The following is a 21,236-nucleotide window of genomic DNA, read 5'->3' on the forward strand; positions in this document are numbered from 1 at the left end:
AAAGCTATGTCAAACCTAGAGCTGTTGGACATGCTACACCTAAAGAAATCCCAATCCCTCCGAGCTCCACGCCCTAGGGACCTAAACCTTGTCACCACAATAAACAGGACATGCTGGAGAGATAGATTCCTGTCCCAGAGACTTCCTATACTCTGGAACAAGCTACCCATCTATGTCAAGCAAAGTTCTTCATTAGCACTCTTCAAGAAAAATCTTGATGAGTGGATGGGAAATAAGAAATACACCCCGGGGATCACTTCTGTGTCTCTGCTCGACAGTGGCACAGGAAAATAACTTTCTTGGGTGGCGTAAGCCATGGAACTTTGTTGGCTAGGCTTACGTAGGCCCTTGGGCCGATAGCCTAGTACTTAGCTATGAACCTACCTATGAACATTTAGTGGGAACAAGCTTAACTCCCTTTAACAGCACACCAATAACTTGTGTTAGAAAGTGCTAAATTTGCTAAATTAACAATTTTTAAACAATCAGCATTACTACCTTGAATTTCATTGAGTCCATTTTCAACAATTTGTGAAGGTACGTGTTGCAAATTTCCAAAATTTGACAATTCCCTTTTTTTTCTGTTTGCTGCTGCTGTACTGAAAACCATGAGAGCCCTGCGATGAACCCAATTGGTTCTCCTGACCAGCTGATCCTGCATTAGGCAGCATCTCAAAAGCGACATTCTTTTTTGATGAAGTTTCAGCTGAAGAATCATGACTAGATGACAAAAAAACTGTTCTTTCTATTTTGCAACCTTTTCTTACGAGGGAAATGGTGAACTGAATACACAGAACCACTGGCAAAATCATTTATGTCCCTTTCTAGTTTTTTTCTTATTTCTGCCAATCGTTTCAGCTTCCACTTTATTCAGTTTTTGTTTAATGTCACCAAATTTTGTGATAAAAGAGGGCTCAGAAGTTTGTTGTTTTAATGAGCTCTGTAGGCTAGTAATCTCTTGCTGAACTTGTTTTAAAGTACGCAAGTTCCTTTTCACTAAGATTTTTAACCAGCCCAAAGTACATTGCAATGAAACTTCACACCATTCTAGCAATAAATCTTGTTCTGCCTCTGTAAGCCCTCCAGCTGGAACCTGGTCTATACGTAGACCTCTGAGAGTTATATTTGAAGCCAAATATTTCTCTAGCAGTTTGGTGTCATAAAAAAGATTAATTTATTTTACCATCAGTCTCTCCAGCTGTTCAAACTTCAGAGCTCCATGGATCAGCTCCAGTCAACCGGGATTCTCTCTCTCCTTAAGTAGTTTCATGAACAAGCTATTTGTTGCAGCTTCCATAATAACACCAGTCACCAAAAGAACTGGTAACACCAACAGTGACACACTATAAACACTTATCAAAACCAAAGAAAAAACACAAAAACCTAATAAATCCAAAAGGCGTACACAGGTTTGGAGTACCAAATAGCTTTAATCCTGCTACATTGGCATTTCGCCTTCAAGGGATATCACCATATCAAATTCTAAAGCTTAAATATACTAAACAAACAATTATGTTTCAAAATTTATCTCATTTTTCTGCTCCTCAACGATCCTGTTCTAGGAACCAGATGAGTGGGAAAGTATGGTTCAAGAAGTCCCAAGGGCCTTTCCAGGACACACATGGCAGTGGCTCCCCAGGGCAGGGGGGAGCTTTAATGGAAGACACCATCCATGCGGCAGAGGTGGCCCGCAAAATTAGAGTTCAAGGGACACCTTTCCAGGAAAACCCTACCAGCACTCCTGAAAGGACACCTGATTGCTTTCCTGTCGAAGTAGTCGGAGACATTTATCCTTACACCAACATGCCTGGCTCCAGATAACTTTGGATGTTTGGATGCAAAGGATTATAACCAGAGGATACACCATACTCTTCCTTTCTCTTCCACACAAGTTCAACAAAATCCCAGACGTTCCACCCAGTCAGAGGGAACCAGCAGTTCTAGAAATTCAAAAAACTGCTAGAAAAAAGAGTCATCCAAGAGGTCCCACCAGACCAGCTAGAATCAGGAATTTACTCAATTCTTTTTAGTGCCAAAGAAGACAGGGGACTGGAGACCAGTTTTGAATCTAAGTGTTTTGAACAAGTCTGTTCGACAGACAAAATTCCAGATGGTCATGGTTCAGTCTATTCTCCCATTTCTAGGGAAAGATGATTGGATGTGCTCAGTAGATCTCCAGGACGTGTATTACCACATACAAATGGACAAGCTCGCCAGGAGATTTCTCCACTTCCGGCTGGTAGCCAGTCATTATCCGTTCAGATTTCTGCCCTTTGGTCTCACCACAGCCCCCAGAGTGTTCACCAAATGCATGGCAGCAGTAGCAGTTCACCTGAGACTGCATGGATTCCGGGTGTTTACATACTTAGATGACTGTCTCATTACCGCTCCCACCAAGCACCTACTAGAACAAGGAAGAGACTTTGTTCTCCAGACCTGTGCCAACCTGGGGATTACCATAAATTGCAAAAAATCACTACTGACTCCAGCACAAACTTTAGAATTCATAGAAGCGGCACTAAATACCAGTACTTGCACAGCCTCAGTACCTTATCAAAAATTGCAAAAGATAAAGGCCGTAGTGAAAAAGATTGTCAGAAACAAAAGAGTAGACGCACGACTAGTCTTACAGGCCTTAGATTCGATGGCAGCGGCCATTACATTAGTTCCCCTATCAAGATTTCACATGAGAATTCTACACTGGTTTCTAGCATCTCAGTGGTCCATACTATATCAGCCAATGTCATATCAAATTTTGATTACCAACTGTTGCAAGAAAAACCTAGCTTGGTGGATTCAATCAGAGGAAATTCTCTTGGGTCATGCCTTTATTCCATGTCAACCCCAAGCCATAGTGACCACAGACACCTCCTAGGTGTGGAGGGGGGCATTATCTGGGCAAGACGGTCCAAATCACTTGGTCCCCCATGGAGGCCAGCGTGCATATCAGTGCTCTGGAGATGAGGGCAGTGCTGTTAGCGATTCAGGCCTTTCAAACTGCTCTCCCCTTGGGAACTATTGCAATTCAAACAGACCATATGTCATTAGTTTGGTACATCAACAAGCAGGGAGGAACCAAGTCTTACCCCCTTTGTTGAGAAGCTCTCAGAGTTTGGCAGTGGGCAATCTCTTCCAACCGCTTTCTGATAGCAATGCATGTTCCAGGGAGTTCCGTTGTGATAGTAACTGAGACCTGGTTCAAGGCTCCAGAGAGCACCCCTGCAATACCAGGCTACAACTCTTACCACACTTTTTGGCCACCAAACCAGGACCGAAACACTAAAGGTGGAGGAGTGTCAATATTCACCAAGGATATTCACACCACCAGGCTAGTTGCCCAACACAATGCGTCCGAAATTCTCCAGGTGCAACTAACACTAAGTAAGACTGTAATCCAAATTGTAACTTGCTACAGATCCCCCACCATGCCCCAAGATTCTCACTACACCTTTCTAAACATACCGGAAAATATTAAGATAGAACCAAACACCCTAATACTGAGTGATTTTAACTACCCTGCCATTAACTGGGAAAACTACTCATTTACCAACACCTTTGCCCAACGGTTCTTGGAATTCATAAATTCCAACGCCCTGGATCAACTAGTCCATAGTCCCACCAGGGCCTCCAATATCCTAGACCTGGTCATTATCAACATGGGAAATCGATGCTCCACACCTATGGTCACCCCCTCGTTAGTCAGGTCTGACCATAAGCTAATCACCCTTAACATCCACAGCCCACCCCCACCCCCCAGTAAGGAAACCTCCATAAAAAACGTCTCCAAAGCCAACTTCATGCTACTCAAGTCAGAAGTGACAAACTTCATGACACCCATGCAGATGGGAACTGAAAGTTCAACTGCCAAATCCTACACTAAGGCACTGTACGAGCACATCCACTCATGCATGAATCGTGCCATCCCAAATAGAACCAAGATGCTCTCATCCAAAAAAAGGAAGCCAATCTGGTGGTCCCCTGCCATAAACAAACTTTACAACAAAAGGAAAAAACTGTTGCAGAAAAGAGGAAAATCCCAGGATGCAAAAAACTCCCTTACCAGCCTCAGTAAACTCATCCAAAGCTAGTAGCAAAAATAAAATTGCCAAAGATTCCAAAGACAACCACAAGGCATTCTATAACTATGTCAAGAATCTAAATGGTAATGCTCAGATCTGCTCTGAGCTAAAACAGAATGACATTAATTATACTGATCCCAAGGATATTGCCAATATCCTGGCAGATCGATTCAGTGCCAACTTCACCCCCTTCTCACCCCCTAAATGGCCCATCTCAATACCGGAAGATTGCCAAATTCTGGTAATCACGACCACACAGGTAAAAAACGCACTCTCCAAAGCTAAGAATGCAGCATCCATGGGACCAGATGACATCCTGGGCTGTGTACTACATGAACTATAGTATGAACTGGCACCTCACCTAAGTGTCATGTTTAATCATAGCCTCACCTCAGGTTTCGTGCCCACTGAGTGGCGCAGAGCTACAGTTATCCCACTCCACAAGGGGGGATCCACCTTGGATCCCAGAAACTACCATCCCATCAGTCTGATGAGCCTTATCTGCAAGTCAATGGAGCGTATTATCATGGAACTTATAAACAAAGACATTAGCAACCTTCAAACACTGGACCTCACCCAGTTTGGGTTCGTGAAGGGCTGATCTTGTCTCCTGAACCTGACTGACTTCTTCGAATCAGTCTCCAGGGCCATGGACAAGGGTAAGGTGGCCCACACAGCCTATCTAGACCTCGCCAAGGCCTTTGACACTGTCCCTCACTCGGGAATCATAGATAAATGTACTAAGCTGGGCATTAACCCCTACGTCACCCAATGGGTTGCTAACTGGCTTACTGATAGAACCCACACTGTAAAAGTAGCCGACTCCAAATCCAGCTCCAGACAAGTGACAAGTGGAGTACCTCAGCGTTCAGTCTTGGGACCACTCTTGTTTGGCATCTACTTCTCTGAAGTACAGGCCAGCACTAAGGGACTCTGGCTTAACACAGTTCACAGATGACTGCAAACTGGGAGCCATTATTGAATCCCCAAATGATGTGGATACTCTACAAAAGGGCCTTACAGAAACTGATGCTTGGTGCCAGAGCCATGGGTTCAAGCTCAATGCCAACAAATGTATAGTTATCCCCTTTGGGAAAAAACATTTACCTGTGAATTACCATATAGGTGGCAGTACACTAAACACCGAAAGTGTGATAAGAGACTTAGGGACACAGGTGGACAGTGGTCTCACCTTCGATAACCACATCGCCACAACAATCAGGAAATCCTTCTGTGTGGCACACCTCATCACTAAGGGCTTTTCATCCAGAAAAAAGGAGGTCATTGTCCCACTGTACTCATCCCTCATTAGACCCATTATAGAATACAGTGCCCCGTTTGGTATGTACCTCTCAAGATATCTGCAACAACTGGAAAGGCCGCAGAAATACCTCAGTAAAAGAATCACAGGCCTAAAGCAGATGTCCTATGCTGACCACCTTAAAGAACTCCAGCTATACTCTGTTGCATATCGTCTACTGAGAGGCGATCTCTGCTTAACATACAAGGCCATGTCAAACCCAGAGCTGTTGGACATGCTACTCTTAAAGAAATCCCAATCCCTCAGAGCCACATGCTCCAGGGATCTAAACCTTGTCATCACAATAAACAAAACATGCTGGAGGGATAGGTTCCTGACCCAGAGACTCCCCAGACTCTGGAATAGATTGCCCATACATGTCAAGCAGAGTGCCTCTTTGGCCCTCTTCAAAAGGAATATTGACGATTGTATGGGAGAAAGGAAATTCACCCCGGGAATCACGTGAGTCGCCCTGCTAGACAGGGGTCCAGGGAAGTAAATAGTGTGGGAAGAAATAGCCAGGGAATTGTTATGGCTAGGCTCATATAGGCCCTAGGGCTGATAGCCTAGTACCAACCTGTGAACCTATAGCAGACAAACTCAGCAGATGCATTCTCCTGCCTCATGAGTGGTCTGTCAATCCCAAGGTGGCAGAAAAGTTTTTTGTCACTGGGGCCAGCCTTGCTGCAGCCTATTTCCATTGCCCCTAAACACCAAGTGCAGTAGCTACATTGCCCTTGTTCCCCCTCTAGAGGAGTCCCCTAGAGGCACTGTCCTGCACAGTTGGCCCTCTGGACTTCTTTACGCCTTTCCCCCATTTTCATTAATTCCTCAATTTCTAAAGAAAGCAATCAAGTTGAAGTGCAAGGTAGTCCTCATCGCTCCCTTTTGTCCTTGACAGATTTCGTTCGCCTTCCTTTGGCCTTATCTGATTCCGCGATCATGGACTCTGGACCCAGATTCAGATCTCCTATCCCATCTAGAGGGATCAGTTCTCCCAAACCTTCAAAATCTTAAGCTCACAGCTTGACTCTCCAGTTCCATTGATCACCGGATGTAATAATCTTTTTTCTCCAGTTCGTAAGATTCTGTTGTCCTCCCATAAACATTCCACCAGAAAACTTTACAATAGTAAATGGCAAAGATTTTCTTACTGGGCTCAGGATATTAACAGTGACCCTTTCTCTGCTCCTATTGACAGTCTTAGAATGTTTAGCTTTGCTCTTTGAAGGAGTCATTTCCTCCAATATTAGGGTTCAGCTACCTTTAAATTTTTATAATAGGTTCAAAGAGTACTCATTGATTTCTCATAAACTTTGCAAAGCTTTCTTAAAAGGCACCTTGATGTTAAGGCCTCTGTATAAGGATCCATTTGTACCTTGGGATATAAATTTATTTAGTGTTACGGACAATAGTACATTCCCCTTTTGAGCCTGCTGCCAACTGTGACCTGAAATTCTTGTCTTGGAAAGCTATATTTCTGGCCGCGATTACTTCTTACAGAAGGATTTCAGAAATTCAGGCCTTATCAGACTAAACTCCTAGGAGTTACAATCGATAACAGACTAAAATTTGACACACACATCTCCTTAACAATCAAAAAGGTCCATGTCAAGCTAGGTACTCTCTACAGGGCCAAACCCTACCTCACTCGCCAAGCCAGACTAGCCACTGCTAGATACCACTTACTATCTACCCTCCTGTATTGTTCACATATTTTCACCAACCTATGCAAGACTGACCTTAATAATCTAGAATCCTGCTAATACAAAATAGCTAGGTTTGCAGCCAATCACCTCCACAAAACACATCATTGCTCTGCTCTCCAGCACCTCAGCTGGTTGGAACTTCCCAACCTGTTAACTTTAAACCAACTTACCTTTGCCCACAAAATCTTCCACAACCCCAATAACTGCCCTGCCCTCACTAACCTGATACAACCCAATGTTAACTTCATGTCCCTTAGAGCCTCTGACAAGTTACTGCTAAAAATTACCCTGTCGCACAACTATCATGGCAATTCACTCTATTCCAATAAAATAGCCAAAGTCTGGAACGCTCTACCTCAGGACATCCAAAAGAATACAAACACCTCTTCTTTCAAAAAAGCCTAAAAGAATATCTCACCAGCAGATGGCTCTGCTCCTGTACTTCACTTTGATAATCTCAACTTTGTACCATCATTCACCTAAAACAACTACAGCTGTCTGCTAGTGGAGTTCTCATAAACTCATTTATACTGCTGTAAGTTGCTATAATATGTAACTAGAACTATTTGTTTTATGAATATTGTATTAATGTAATGTTACATTTAACTAATGTACTGTTTTATTAGACTATATTAACTACTATGTTCTTAGTAATTGTTGCTGCTTATAATCTTGTTTAAAGTTTGTTGATTTGTCTGGAGCTTTTCTCCCCGGGTCTCCGCTGAAAACAGGCTACTGGCCCAGTCGGACAACACCTGGTTAATAAATGTAAATAAATAAAATAAAAATCTTGCAAAACACCATATTTAATATTTCATAAAGACAGAGTCTCCTTGAGAACCAACCCTTCCTTTTCACCAAAAGTGGTGTCAGAAACAAATATTAGTCAATCAGTTGACCAGTATTCTTTCCCAATTTCAAAAATAAAGGTGAGTACTGTCTGCATTTATTGGATGTTCATAGACAGTTGCACTTCTATCTTTATAGAACAAAAGACATAAGAAAATATGACCAACTTTGTTTCCTTTTCAAGTACCAGAATGGGTAAGCCATTATCCAAGGTTACCATATCTAGATGGCTAAAAGATTGTATATCTTTCATGTACAACAAGAGGAAAGTTGAATTACTTGTGCCTGTTAGGGCACACTCTACTAGCTGGTTCAGCAGTTTTTCGTTCTAAGGCATCCATGGATGATATTTGTACAGCAGCAACATGGGCTACCCATTACAAATTGGATTTGGTCTCTAGGGGAAGAGCATCATTTGGTTCTATGGTGCTCAGGAACATCCTTCCATAAGTCCTCCCAAGATCTAAGGTAGCTGGGGAGTCTGTACCAGATGTCAAGGATTAAATGAAGATGGACAACATCAGATAAAAAGTTATGTACTCATAACTTTCCATCTGTGTTGTCCATCTTCATTTATCCTCGACTCCTCACCCTCCACCCCCTTCCACTCAGACCTCTTGGTGGAATGAGTTATGGTCCTAGTTATGTATTTTTTCTTGTATGACACCAGATATGGTTTCTATAAAGGTGTTATTAGGATTATATTTCTGACCTTTTCTATCTGCAAACTCAGTCTGAGGTAAACTGGAAAGGAGCATTCTGGGTAGGACTGAAGCTCAAGAGTTTTTGTTTCTCTCAGGCTGTTGTAACAGCCGAGTCAGTTCAGAACCCATATGTCAAGGATAAATGAAGATGGGCTACACAATAGGAACATTATGGTAAGTATATAACTTCTTTTTTTTTTTTTTTTTTTTTTTGGGGGGGTTTTTGTTTCCATTGATGGTAAGAAGAAAGGACAGCCAGTATCTAAACAAACCATTTCCAAATTGCTATTTCAGGCTGTTCAGCTTTGTTACTCTTACCACTGTACCCCCCCCCCCAAGAAATCCAAAGCTCAGTCTTCCAGAGCTGTGGTACTTCTGAGGCTTTTTGGAAAGGGGTGTAGTCTAGGTCTGTATTACAGTCAGCTTACCTGATCTTCATTGTACACATTTCTTAGGCACTACAAACTAGACAGCTAGAGGTAAAGCTATTCTGCAGGGACTTGGGACTTTGGATCTATCCACCCTGTCTTCCAATGCTGTGGAAATCATCCCTTACAGTTCTTGCTACTGTAACAATGATCTAAAGAAGGATTTGATACATTTATGTAAGTTAACTTAACACAACAGTAGATGTTCGAATAGATCACTGCTGCAGTATAAGTACCCTTCCACCTTCTCTCTTTTTTTCTGTCTTTCTGCTTTTTCCTTGGCCAGGATGGGATACTGTACTTTACTTTTTGCCCTTCTGACATGACATTTCATTACATAGCTTAATTTTGCATAATTTTATTAGAGCTTCAGGCATTTGCTTCCCTTTTAGACAAGAAAGCTGTCATCTTTGGCATGTTAATATGCCCCTGTTATATCTCCACATATGGTAGATGTACTGTGCACTAGGAAGGAGTCTCTGAAAATTTTCTTGACCTTCATAAAACACTAGGACAGAGAGCACACCTTAAATTAAGTAACAAATAACGTTTAATATAAGTAAAGCTCTTTTGTCTCAACAAAGACTTCTTCAGAATAGTAAAAAAACACTTTCAAACTAATTTATATGCAGAGTTTAAAGTTAATTAGTAGGTCACGTGTTTCGTTTTTTGAAAAACTGAAAGGACTTTGAAAAAAAGGATTTACGTGCACCTGAATGATATCAAGAAAAAGGTGGAAACAAGCGCACTGTGTAGACTTTCCTTAAATTGTAAGGATAGTATATTTACTTTATTATATTAGAACAGGTGGTCCCTCACTGGTAAGATCAGACCATAAACTAATCTCACTGGTTATTCACATCCCAACCCCACCCCCTGCCCAGAAAACCATAGTGAAAAACTTCTCTAAAGCAAATTTCACACTCCTCAAAACCGAGGTGGAATCCTTCAAAGCCCCCGAGCCTGTGGAAAATACGGCCCAGACCGCAGAATCCTTTATAAATGCATTCTATGAACATCTTCAGGAATGCATGGATCATGCAATCCCAAATAAAACCAAGACCCAGTCCTCCAAAGGCAGACGTCCTGTCTCGTGGACCCCAGCCATAAACAAACTATACAACAGAAGGAGGAAGCTACTACATGATAGTGCAAAATCCCAAAAAGGGAAGACATCTCTGATCTGTATTAGCAAAAAACTACGGGCACTCATAAAATCGTCTAAGGCCAGCTTTGAGAGAAAAATTGCACAGGACACTAAAGATAATCACAAGGCTTTCTTTAGTTATGTTAGGAACCTGGGTGGGAATTCCCAGATATGCTCAGAATTAGTCCAAAATGACAAAAAATACATCAAACCCACAGACATTGCCAACATCCTAACTGACAGGTTCAGTGCAAACTTCTCCCCCCCCTCCCCACCAAAAGGGCAAATATCTATCCCAGCAGAGTGCTGCCCCCCTGACATCTCAGATGCTCAGGTAAGAGCCGCCCTCTCCAAAGCAAAAAACACAGCATCAATGGGACCAGACGGCATCCCGGGCTGCGTCCTACTTGAACTCCAAGAAGAGCTAAACCCAAACATAAAACTACTGTTCAGTCTCAGCCTTACTACAGGATATGTACCCAAAGAGTGGCGTACAGCAACAGTGGTACCTCTCCACAAAGGTGGTGCCTCAACGGATCCTGGAAACTATTGCCCCATAAGCCTGACTAGCTTGGTCTGCAAAGCTATGGAAAGGATCATCATGGACCTCATAAATAAAGATATTGGGGACCTACAGACACTGGATCCTACCCAGTTCGGCTTTGTTAACTGCAGATCCTGCCTCTTAAACCTGGTCGATTTCTTTGAAACAGTCACCAAGGCCATTAACGAGGGGAAGGTGGTCCACACAGCCTACCTGGACCTCGCAAAAGCCTTCGATACAATACCCCACTTGGGCATTATAGATAAGCTCACCAGCTTAAATATAAGCCCCTATGTCACTAGATGGGTTGCAAACTGGCTCAAGGACAGAACACACATGGTTAGAATTGCTGGAGCCATGTCAGACTCCAAACCAGTTACAAGTGGCATCTCACAAGGCTCAGTCCTGGGACCTCTCTTGTTCGGTATATATTTCTCGGAGGTACAGGCCAACACGGAAGGACTGTGGCTGACCAAGTTCGCAGATGACTGCAAACTGGGCCATAATCGACTCTCCAGCCGACACAAGCATCCTCCAAAAGGGCCTCATAGAAACAGACAACTGGTGCCAGAGCCATTGCCTCAAGCTAAACGCCAAAAAGTGTATAGTCATCCCCTTTGGCAAAAACAAAGTGCCCACAAATTACCACATAGGTGGTAATCCATTAAGTACAGAAGAAGTAATTAGGGACCTGGGGACCCAAGTTGATAGCAATCTCTCATTTGACAACCATGTGGCCAAGGTGGTTAGAAAAACATTTTATATAGCCCACCTAATCATGAAGGGATTCACATCTAGATCAGGGGAGGTCATTGTGCCTTTTTACTCATCCCTCATCAGGCCCATAATTGAGTACAATGCCCCTTTTGGGATGTACCTTACCAGACACCTGCAGCAACTGGAAGGACCCCAAAAGTACCTCACCAAGAGGATCAAAGGGCTCAAACAGATGCCATATGCTGCCCGGTTAAAGAAACTCCAGCTCTACTCAGTGGCATACCGCCTGCTCAGAGGTGATCTGTGCCTGACGTATAAAGCCATGTCCAACCCGGAATTAATGGACATGCTGCACCTCAGAAAATCCGAATCCCATCGAGCTACGCGCTTGAGACTTGAACCTCAGCAGTGAAATAAATAGGACATGCTGGAGGGACAGATTCATAACCCAGAGGCTCCCTTCACTCTGGAATAAAATCCCAGTCCAGGTTAGGCAGAGTCCCTCATTGACTCTCTTCAAGAGGAATCGTGATGAGTGGATGGGAGATCATAGGTTTACCCCGGGTATCACTTCTGTGTCACTGTTAGACAGAGGCACAGTATACTAACCTTGAAAAAGGGCATAGCAAAATTAATTTAAAATGGGTGACGAAAGCCAAACACACTCTGGCTAGGCTTATAAATACCCTAGGGCAGATAGCCTAGTATGAACCTATGAACCTATGAACCTATGAATCTAAAAGGGGGGCAGTGGGATACATTAACTGAACATCGCAGTTTTACTGCAGCTAAAATGAAATGCCAGTAACTTTCCAGGATTGAATAATCATGTTTCCATTGCCCCGGTGTTAAAATTACGATCACCAAAGTTTTGATAAAATGTTGAGCAATTTATTTTGGACCCCTGTCAATGCAAATTTTTATTTCATTTTTTTATTTTTATATACAAAAGATTTATTGAAGTTTCATTAGTCAAAGATTAGTTTAGCTTGAATATTTTAAGCATAGTGTAATTGGTTTTAACAAGTGACTACACATGCTTTATGTATTTGTTAAGGTTTTTTTTTTTTGTAGTTTGTGGGGTTTTGAATTGGTTCAGGCAAATACACATTGAAGGAAATGATATCAAAAAAAGAAATATGTGACGTACCAAAGAACTTTGAACTCGGGTTATAAATTAGTTTGAAAGTGTTTGTCGCCCTATTCTGAAGAAGTCTTTGCTGGGACGAAAGTGCTTAGCATATATTAAATGTTATTTGTTATTTTGTGTTCTCTGCCTTAGTTTTTTCCAATGGCCAGGACAGTTTTTGGAGTTTTCTTGATTATTGGTTTCATTCTTTCAACAAGAGACCTCAGTAATATTTTGGCACAAGGAAGAAGCCCAAAGATTTGCAGAATTAACGGACATCTGATATCTTTGTCCAGATGTCTGATATCTTTGGCAAGATATGTTCCATATAGTTATGGCTACTACAGCAGTGATCTATTAGAACATCTACTGTTATGGTAAGATAACTTACACAACTGTACTTTTTCCTTTTGCATTCAGTTGGAGTTTAAATTCTTTTATTTAGTTGACAAGTATGTTTTTGACATGCTGTCATCAATTACATGTGTTGTGATGCTTCTTCATGTCAATATTTTAATATACATTCTCATGTGTATATATGTCTGTGTTTGTGCGCATGTGTGTGTGTGTGTGTATATATATATATATATATATATATATATATATATATATATATATATATATATACATATATATATATATAGATATACATATACATACATACATACACACACACACACACACACACACACACACACACACACACACACACATACACACATACACACACACACACACACACACACACACACACACACACACACCCATATACAGTGGATATAAAAAGTGTACACACCCGTGTTAACTCATTCACTCAGGAGCAGCTCAGAAAAAGCTGCCTGCTTAATTCCACCATAGGAACAACAATGCAGCCTGAGCTCATTTTCAGAAAATCCATTTCTAATACCATACAGAAAACAAATCTTCGTAACTCTTTAACTATAAGAGCTAGACTAAAAATGTAAATGCAAAAGTTGTTCAGCAGTCACTGCCCTTTCCACCATTGTAAATGTTGATAGTGTGTATCAAAGTCATTATTACATATTTGGCAAGGAATGTTGATATTGTGCATATTTTTTACCTTTTTGGAAACGCAAAACACAGTATCTTGGTCATTGTTCCATGTAGACCCATACAATTAGTATTTATTTTGGTTGTATGAATGTCAGCTTTAAAATGATATCTTAACCATTACTGTGTGATGCTCCTTTATGGAGATATTCACAGAAATATGATTAATATAATATTTGTCATAATTGATAAACTAAGGATAATATCTCATCACCTGTAACAGATAACGGCTACATATCAATGTAGAAGTTGTGCGTCTCAGTGTCAGCTTCAGAATGATGCATCATTTGTGTTATGACTATGCTCACTTGCAAATATATGGGCATAATAATAAGTATTGGAAATGTATAATTTTCATAATCCTACAAGACTAAACAAACTGTGATATCTGTACACGTGTACAGTACACAGACACAGTACTTTTACCATGTTGTAAGGAGTAACACTGTCTTCAAAATGAGGTATTGCGTGGCACACTGACATGTTCCCTTGCAAAGGTATTTACCAAAATATTAAAAAATTATAATTTCCATAACCTAAGTCCGAAACAAACTTTGATATCTGCACATCTGTACGACATACAGGCACAGTTCTTTCACCATGTTGGAACTATCAGTACTGTCTTCAAAATGAGGTATTACTTAGCACATTCAGATGCTGCCTTGCGAAGTTATTTACCAGAATATGAAAAAAATTATAATTTCCATAACCTTAAGTCCGAAACAAACTTTGATGTCTGTACATGTGTACAACATACAGGAACAGTTCTTTTACCATGTTGGAAGTATCAATGCTGTCTTCAAAATGAGGTATTACTTAGCACGTTCAGATGCTCCATTGCAAAGTTAGTTACCAAAATATGAAAAAAATCATAATTTCCATAATGAGTCCTAACAAAACTGATATCTGTACATGTGTACAACATTCAGAATCTAAACTTTACACATGCGTGATAAAAGCAAAATAAAAAAAAAGAAGTATTGCAGGATGGTCACTGACATATTAGATTGTACGTGGTAACACTCTCCTGAAACAGTTATTTCTCAGCATCTTCACCAGTTCCTTACCACAGTTATTTGCCAAACTCAGAAAAATATATTTTGCATAACACATTTCATAATAAAGTTTTACTTACCATACTGGTCCTACTTGGTCACGGGTATTTTCCATTCTTCTCACAAGCTACATGTTGCCAATCATGCATAGCTCTCGTCACGCTAGGCACATTTCTTTTACCATGTTGGAACTATGAATACTGTCTTCAAAGTGATGTATTCAGATGCACCCTTGCAAAGTTATTGACCAAAATATGAAAAAAATCATATTTTCCATAACCTGAGTTCTAAAAAAATATCTGTAATGTGTACAGCATTCGGACCCAGTTGTTTTACCATGTAGACACATATGATTGTAAATATACACATTCTTGGTGTTGCCAACATACTGCTGAATGGGTACATGTAAACAGAAAAAGCAAGGTAAGGACCGCCACTCCACTAATGAACCCAGGACAGGCATGGGACTTCAGTGGCAGGCAACGCCATCTGATCTGTCCAATAGCTGTGCTTGCTACCCACTCAGACAGCTGATACCGCTACAGTCTCTCAACCTCCTTCAGTGTCAGCAGTCTGCCTTACCTATGCCTCTTCTCCTTACTTGTGTCCATTCAGCAATGGACCTAAGGGATCATGTTCTGTATTACTAAGCCCTTCCCGTCATCTAAACTCCAAACATGCCTGATAAAAGCAGAATAAAAAAAGAAGTATTGCAGAATGGTTACTGACAGATTGTACATGCTAGTACTCTCCTGAAACAGTTGTTCTTTCTCAGTATCTTCACCAGCTCCTTATCACAGTTATTTACCAAACTCAAAAAAATATATTTTACACGAAACATTTCATAATAGAGTTTTACATACCATACTGGTGCCTACTTGGTCATAGGTGTTTTCCATTCTTCTCACAGGCTGCATATCACCAATCCTGCATAGCTGCCTCACGCCATTATGAAGGTCAATCAAGAACAATGCAGTGCCCTCCTCAGTTAGGTGAATGGCATCCCTTCTGAACAGGTGAACATCTTCTGCGGTGATGCTGTCATGACAGAATGTAGATCCACCGACCCTGTGCATCAAGCCATGCATGAACCCATTCTGTAAACGTCTAGCCTTGTGCGCTCTCCGTTGACTGTTTGCTGTTTTCCATATCTGTCAAGGAGTTTTGTCGGACCACACAATATGACAATGTGGCCACCACGACTGCAGGTGTTCAAAAATTGCTCTGATTTGAAACTGTAGCCTTCCGAGTGGTTGACTAATGACATCAATCCCTCCAATGTGCAGCACAAGGATGTTGGGCTCAGGGTAGATGGAACACTTCTCTTCCAGCAACTGCAGTACTCCACTCCAATGCATATCTCTTCTTGCAATCCAGTATACCTTCACACTGGATGTGGGAAAGCTCAAGTTGTACTGGTTTTCAGTTATGGAGGTATGGCTGGCAGCCCAGTGAATGTAGTAATGGCCACATACCCACACTGTCACTTGTCGTTCTTCTGCTTGTGAAGCCATGTCAGTGTCAGAAGGTGGACGAACCTGCACAGGAAAGAAAATGCAAACAGATTACTACTGATGTTTGACAGATCTATTGGAAGAGTAAATATATATGTATATTATAATGCATTGCCTGGTTAGACCATCCAAATCTTCACTCCTATCCACAGGGGCATTATTCTTTTCATAAGATACATAAGTGGTGATGACGCTGCAGAGGTACATACCTACCACCCATGAAAACGCAAAATTACACACAATGACTGACAAGGGGGCACAGAAAAGACACATGTAAAGAGAAAAAGTAGGGTAAGGATCGCCGCTCCACTAATATGCTGAGAACGGGCACGGGGCTTCAGCTGGTGGTTATCTGAAGTATCCCATACCTGTGCTGGCTGCCTACTCAGAATGCTGATACCACCAGTATCTCACGACCTCCTTCAGTGTCAGCAGTCTGCCTTACCTCTGCTTTTTCTCTTAACATGTGCCCATTCATCAGTGGACCTAAGGGATCAAGGACGGAAGTAACTTACTAATTGCTGCCCAGACCTACATACATTTACTGTACCAGAGTGGAGGGAGAGTGAAAGGCCACATTGCATAGGAGAAAGACGTACCTAGACTCTTTCTTTTTGCAGGTGGTCTCTCATGCACCTGTAAGAAAAGATAAAAATGAACCAAAAAATCACCTCTAAATGAGCTACAGACAAAATATGCGCCCAGTCACATCACCGCACGCAGCGCACCGTAAAGCTATAACAGTGAGTTCGAGATGTTTGGATGCGCGATTATGCACTTTCGCGATTTTCAACGTTCGACTTTATAAGTTTGTGATACTGAAATTTGGGATTTCGGTATTTTGAAATTATAAAGTGAACCCATTATATATATATATATATATATATATATATATATATATATAGATATAGATATACACACACACCTGTGAACAATGTATATTTGTGCAAGTGCATTATGTACATACATATATATCCATATACACATAATATGAACAAATATAAATGTGTATATATATATATATATATATATATATGTGTGTGTATATTTTTAAGTCTTTCGGCTTTTCCTGATTAGGGGTCGCCACAGCACAACTCCGGGTCACTCATGATTGGCAGTGGATTTTTACGGTGCCGAGTTGCCAGCCCGACGCCCAACCTTCAAAGGAGGCACGCCCATTCACGCTCGCACCTACCTGCATGTCTTTGTCACTCCGCCGTGGGGAGGACATGCAGACTCCACACAGAAGGTGCTCCAGCCGAGAATCAAACGGGAGAACTTTTTGCTGTGAGGTGACAACGCTAACCGCTGCACCACGAAGAAAAAAATCAGGGGTTTAGGAGGGTAGGTAGTTGATGAAGAATGAGGGGGTTGCTTGCAATTAGTCCAAGCAGAGAAAAACCACAATCTGACTTGTGCATTCATCAAAGTGATAACGACTTCTCTTAAGTGAATAACAGTGACAGCAGCTGAGACTTTTCCCAAAAAAGTGATAATGACACACTGCTATATTGTAAATGCACGTATTGCTAATGTGATAATGACCTTCCTTTCATTACTGCAAAGGTATGCATTCTGAGACACAGGTGATAATTGTTGCACATAACCTGTTGAGTAGGCATTCATTATATTATATTGTGCAGCTGTTACGTAACACAGACTCAGTATCATCAGTAAGGAGAAGACCTGAGTCATTCAGTCAAACAGTATAACACTTAGATATTACTGGGCCCTTCCCCACATGACTGACAAAGCCAGGAATATTGCCCAAAATATATGGTTGCTCCATGCTAGTACTTTTGTGCAAGTAATAACATTTATGTTACTGAGCCAAACACTGAGTATAATCATAAACAGAAATGACAAAGTCAGAAATATGTAAATTACCTGGCTGATCCATGTAAGAATTACTCCAAAAGTAGTAAATCATTTTATCTTGCCCAACCATCCCTCAAGTTAGAATAAGACACAGCAGTGAAAAAGGCAGCAATATTGTTCAAAATATCTGGGTGAGCTATGCCAAAAATCAACAATATAATATACCTCACGCAGACTTTCATCCCACCCAAACATGTTGTGGCAGTCTGACCATGTATGTAGAAGCACTTCTCTGATATACAATGAATTATTTAACCAAGCAACATCTTCATTAGTATGTCCAGGTATACACATGCACCAAAATGAAACATTCACCCAACTGACCCCTTCAGTTGAGGTGTATGCATAATCACCAAAATTAAACATTTACCCAAATGACCCTTCGGTAGCATTTCCTAGTATGTGCAATCACCAAAATGAAGCATTCACCCAAGCGACCCCTTCAATATAATTGTTGATGTATGCACAAGCACCTGAATGAAATATTTCCCCAAACTACCCTTCAGTAACGTTCCCCATCATTAATCAGCAGAGAAGACTGTTTCAGTTTATATTATTCAGGAGAACCGAACTTTGAGCAGCCTATCTGTCTCTGGAGGAGTGGTTTCAGCCCAGAAATTAGTAGTTTATTGGCCATTTTGGGCTAATTTCGATCTCTTTCATTTCTCTGCTATAAAACCCAAATTTGCGTTGTTTTGCACGCCGGGCAGTGCCGGTTAGCTAGGATATAAGTATTCCCGGCTCCGCAAAGTCTACTCTTCAATTTTTCCCTTGGAACCAGACAAACTTTCAACTTAAGCACTCAAATCATTCACTTCTCATCCCAGCACTTGCCCAAAACTCATAGCAAGCACTAATAAACCTTAGCACTAGACCCCCGTATACTGTAGAGTAGGTCAAGGCTCTCTATTCGACCTTACCAGCCAATCAGTAAAACAGTTCACTGTACCTATCCAGGCATGTCCAAAGGGCAGTTTCAGGTGTACTCTCCAGTCCATCTGGTGAATCTGGGCATTTTGAGGCAATGTTACAGTTGCCTCATGTACACAGACAACCCTCTCCTCCTTCCACCAAACACTAATACATGTGAGAGATACAATTATACAGCCAAACTGGAGGCTAAGCTCTCTCAACCCAAGACTGGACCAGGCAGTCAAGAGGAGAAGGGAATTACTTGCATCACACCACCAGTCTCACATAGACCTGTGAAACCAGCACTGGCAAAAAACAAACATAAATATACAAAAACATACTCGGAGGCTCTAAATAAAAATCTGCAAAAGCAACAGAGACCTCCAAAGCAGACATCCAAGCAACTTCCACCCCCCAACACAAACCATGAAACACATACTTCACAAAACCAGTGTGCCACACAATCACAGCCCTTAAGGCAAAATAACATACCCAACACACTAGTAATAGGTGACTCTATAGTCAGGCACACTGACGTCCCACTCACTAGGCTGAACAAGGAGAAAGTTATTGTTAGTTGCCTGTCTGGTGCCAGGATCCACCACATAACACAAGCACTCAGGTCACTCCAGAACAAGTACAAATATGACTTTGTTATTGTCCATGTTAGTGTGAATGACCTGAGCCGTACCTCTCTGGACTACATGAAAAGAGACATGGAGGAGCTCTCTGATCACGTAGCCCAGGCCGATATGACCCTGACCCTGAGTAGCATCCTGCCTTCACCAAGAATGATACCACGGTATAGAGAAAAAATTATCAATTTCAACAATTGGCTAAGCTTTTGGTGTCATTCAAAGGGGATCTAGTGTCTGTCAGCCTGGGATGACATGCGCGACAAGCCACGCTGCTTTGCTAGAGACAGCTTGCACGTCTCACCCTTAGGCTTTCGAATACTGGCCAAGGCTCTTGCCACCCCCATGGTGCCTTTTTTAGGCAAGGCTCAAAAGACAAACCCACCGCCGTAAAAAGCTCAAGTAACAAAAAACTGAGGGTAATACTGCTCAATGCCAGAAGTCTAAACCACAAAATGCAGTCACTCGAGGCACTTCTCAGTATGGAGAAAATCGATATATGTGCGTAACAGAAACCTGGTTTAAGGCTGCAGAGAGCACCCCAGCAGTACCAGGCTACAACTCATACCATACATTTTGGCCACAAAACCTGGACCGAAATACAAAAGGCGAGGTAGTATCCATATTCATCAAGGATACCCACACTTCCAGGTTAGTGGCACAGCACGATGCTTCAGAGATCTTCCACGTACAACTAACAACGGGAAAAACTTCCATGCCAAATTATAGCTTGCTACAGATCACCCACCATGTCCCAGGACCCCCACTCCGCATTCCTGGAAACACTGGGAAACATAAAGGTCCTACCAAACACCCTGATATTGGGTGATTTCAATTACCCAAACATTAACTGGTAGAACTACTCAAGTACGAACTCCCTTGCTCAGCATTTCCTAGAATTTATAAACTCAAATGCCCTGGATCAACTGGTCAACACCCCCACCAGAGGTGACAACATATTGGACCCTGGTCATCACCAACATGGGCCGGTGTTCCACACCGGAGGTCAACCCCTCGCTGGTTAGATCTGACCATAAACTAATCACTCTGGATATCCACATTCCGCCACCACCCCCGGTCAAAGAAACCACCGTGAAAAACTTTTCAAAAGCAAACTTCATGTTACTTAAGACTGAGGTGGGAAGTTTCAAAGCCCCCATACTAAAGGATAACGCTGTCCAAGCTGAAAAATCCTTCACTAATGCACTCTACGGGCACCTACAAGAATGCATGGATTGCGCTATCCCAAACAAAACCAAAACTCACTCTTCCAAGAAAAGGAAACCAGTCTGGTGGACTCCTGCCATGAACAAGCTATACAATAGAAGAAGGAAACTAGTACAGAAAAGGGTAAAATCCCAAGAAGGGAAGACATCCCTGATCAGTATCAACAAGAAACTACGTTCCCTCATAAAATCATCCAAAGCTAGCTTCGAAAGAAAAATTGCCATGGACTCCAAAGATAACCACAAGGCATTCTTTGACTGTGTCAAGAATCTAAGTGGTAATTCTCAAATCTGCTCGGAGTTAGTGCAGAATGGCACAAAATACAAAGAACCGACTGA

At 41.7% G+C, this 21,236-nt stretch overlaps 1 protein-coding gene across 1 annotated transcript in view; it reads left to right on the plus strand.

Annotated features, from left to right (window-relative positions):
• Positions 1–21,236, plus strand: part of PLEKHA3 (pleckstrin homology domain containing A3) — a 610,832-nt gene that overhangs the window by 486,801 nt on the left and 102,795 nt on the right. The gene's annotated exons all lie outside the window — the stretch shown is intronic.

Source organism: Protopterus annectens, chromosome 6.part0, assembly GCF_019279795.1.
Source record: "Protopterus annectens isolate FY-2018-M chromosome 6.part0, PAN1.0, whole genome shotgun sequence".
Lineage (NCBI taxonomy): Eukaryota > Metazoa > Chordata > Ceratodontiformes > Protopteridae > Protopterus > Protopterus annectens.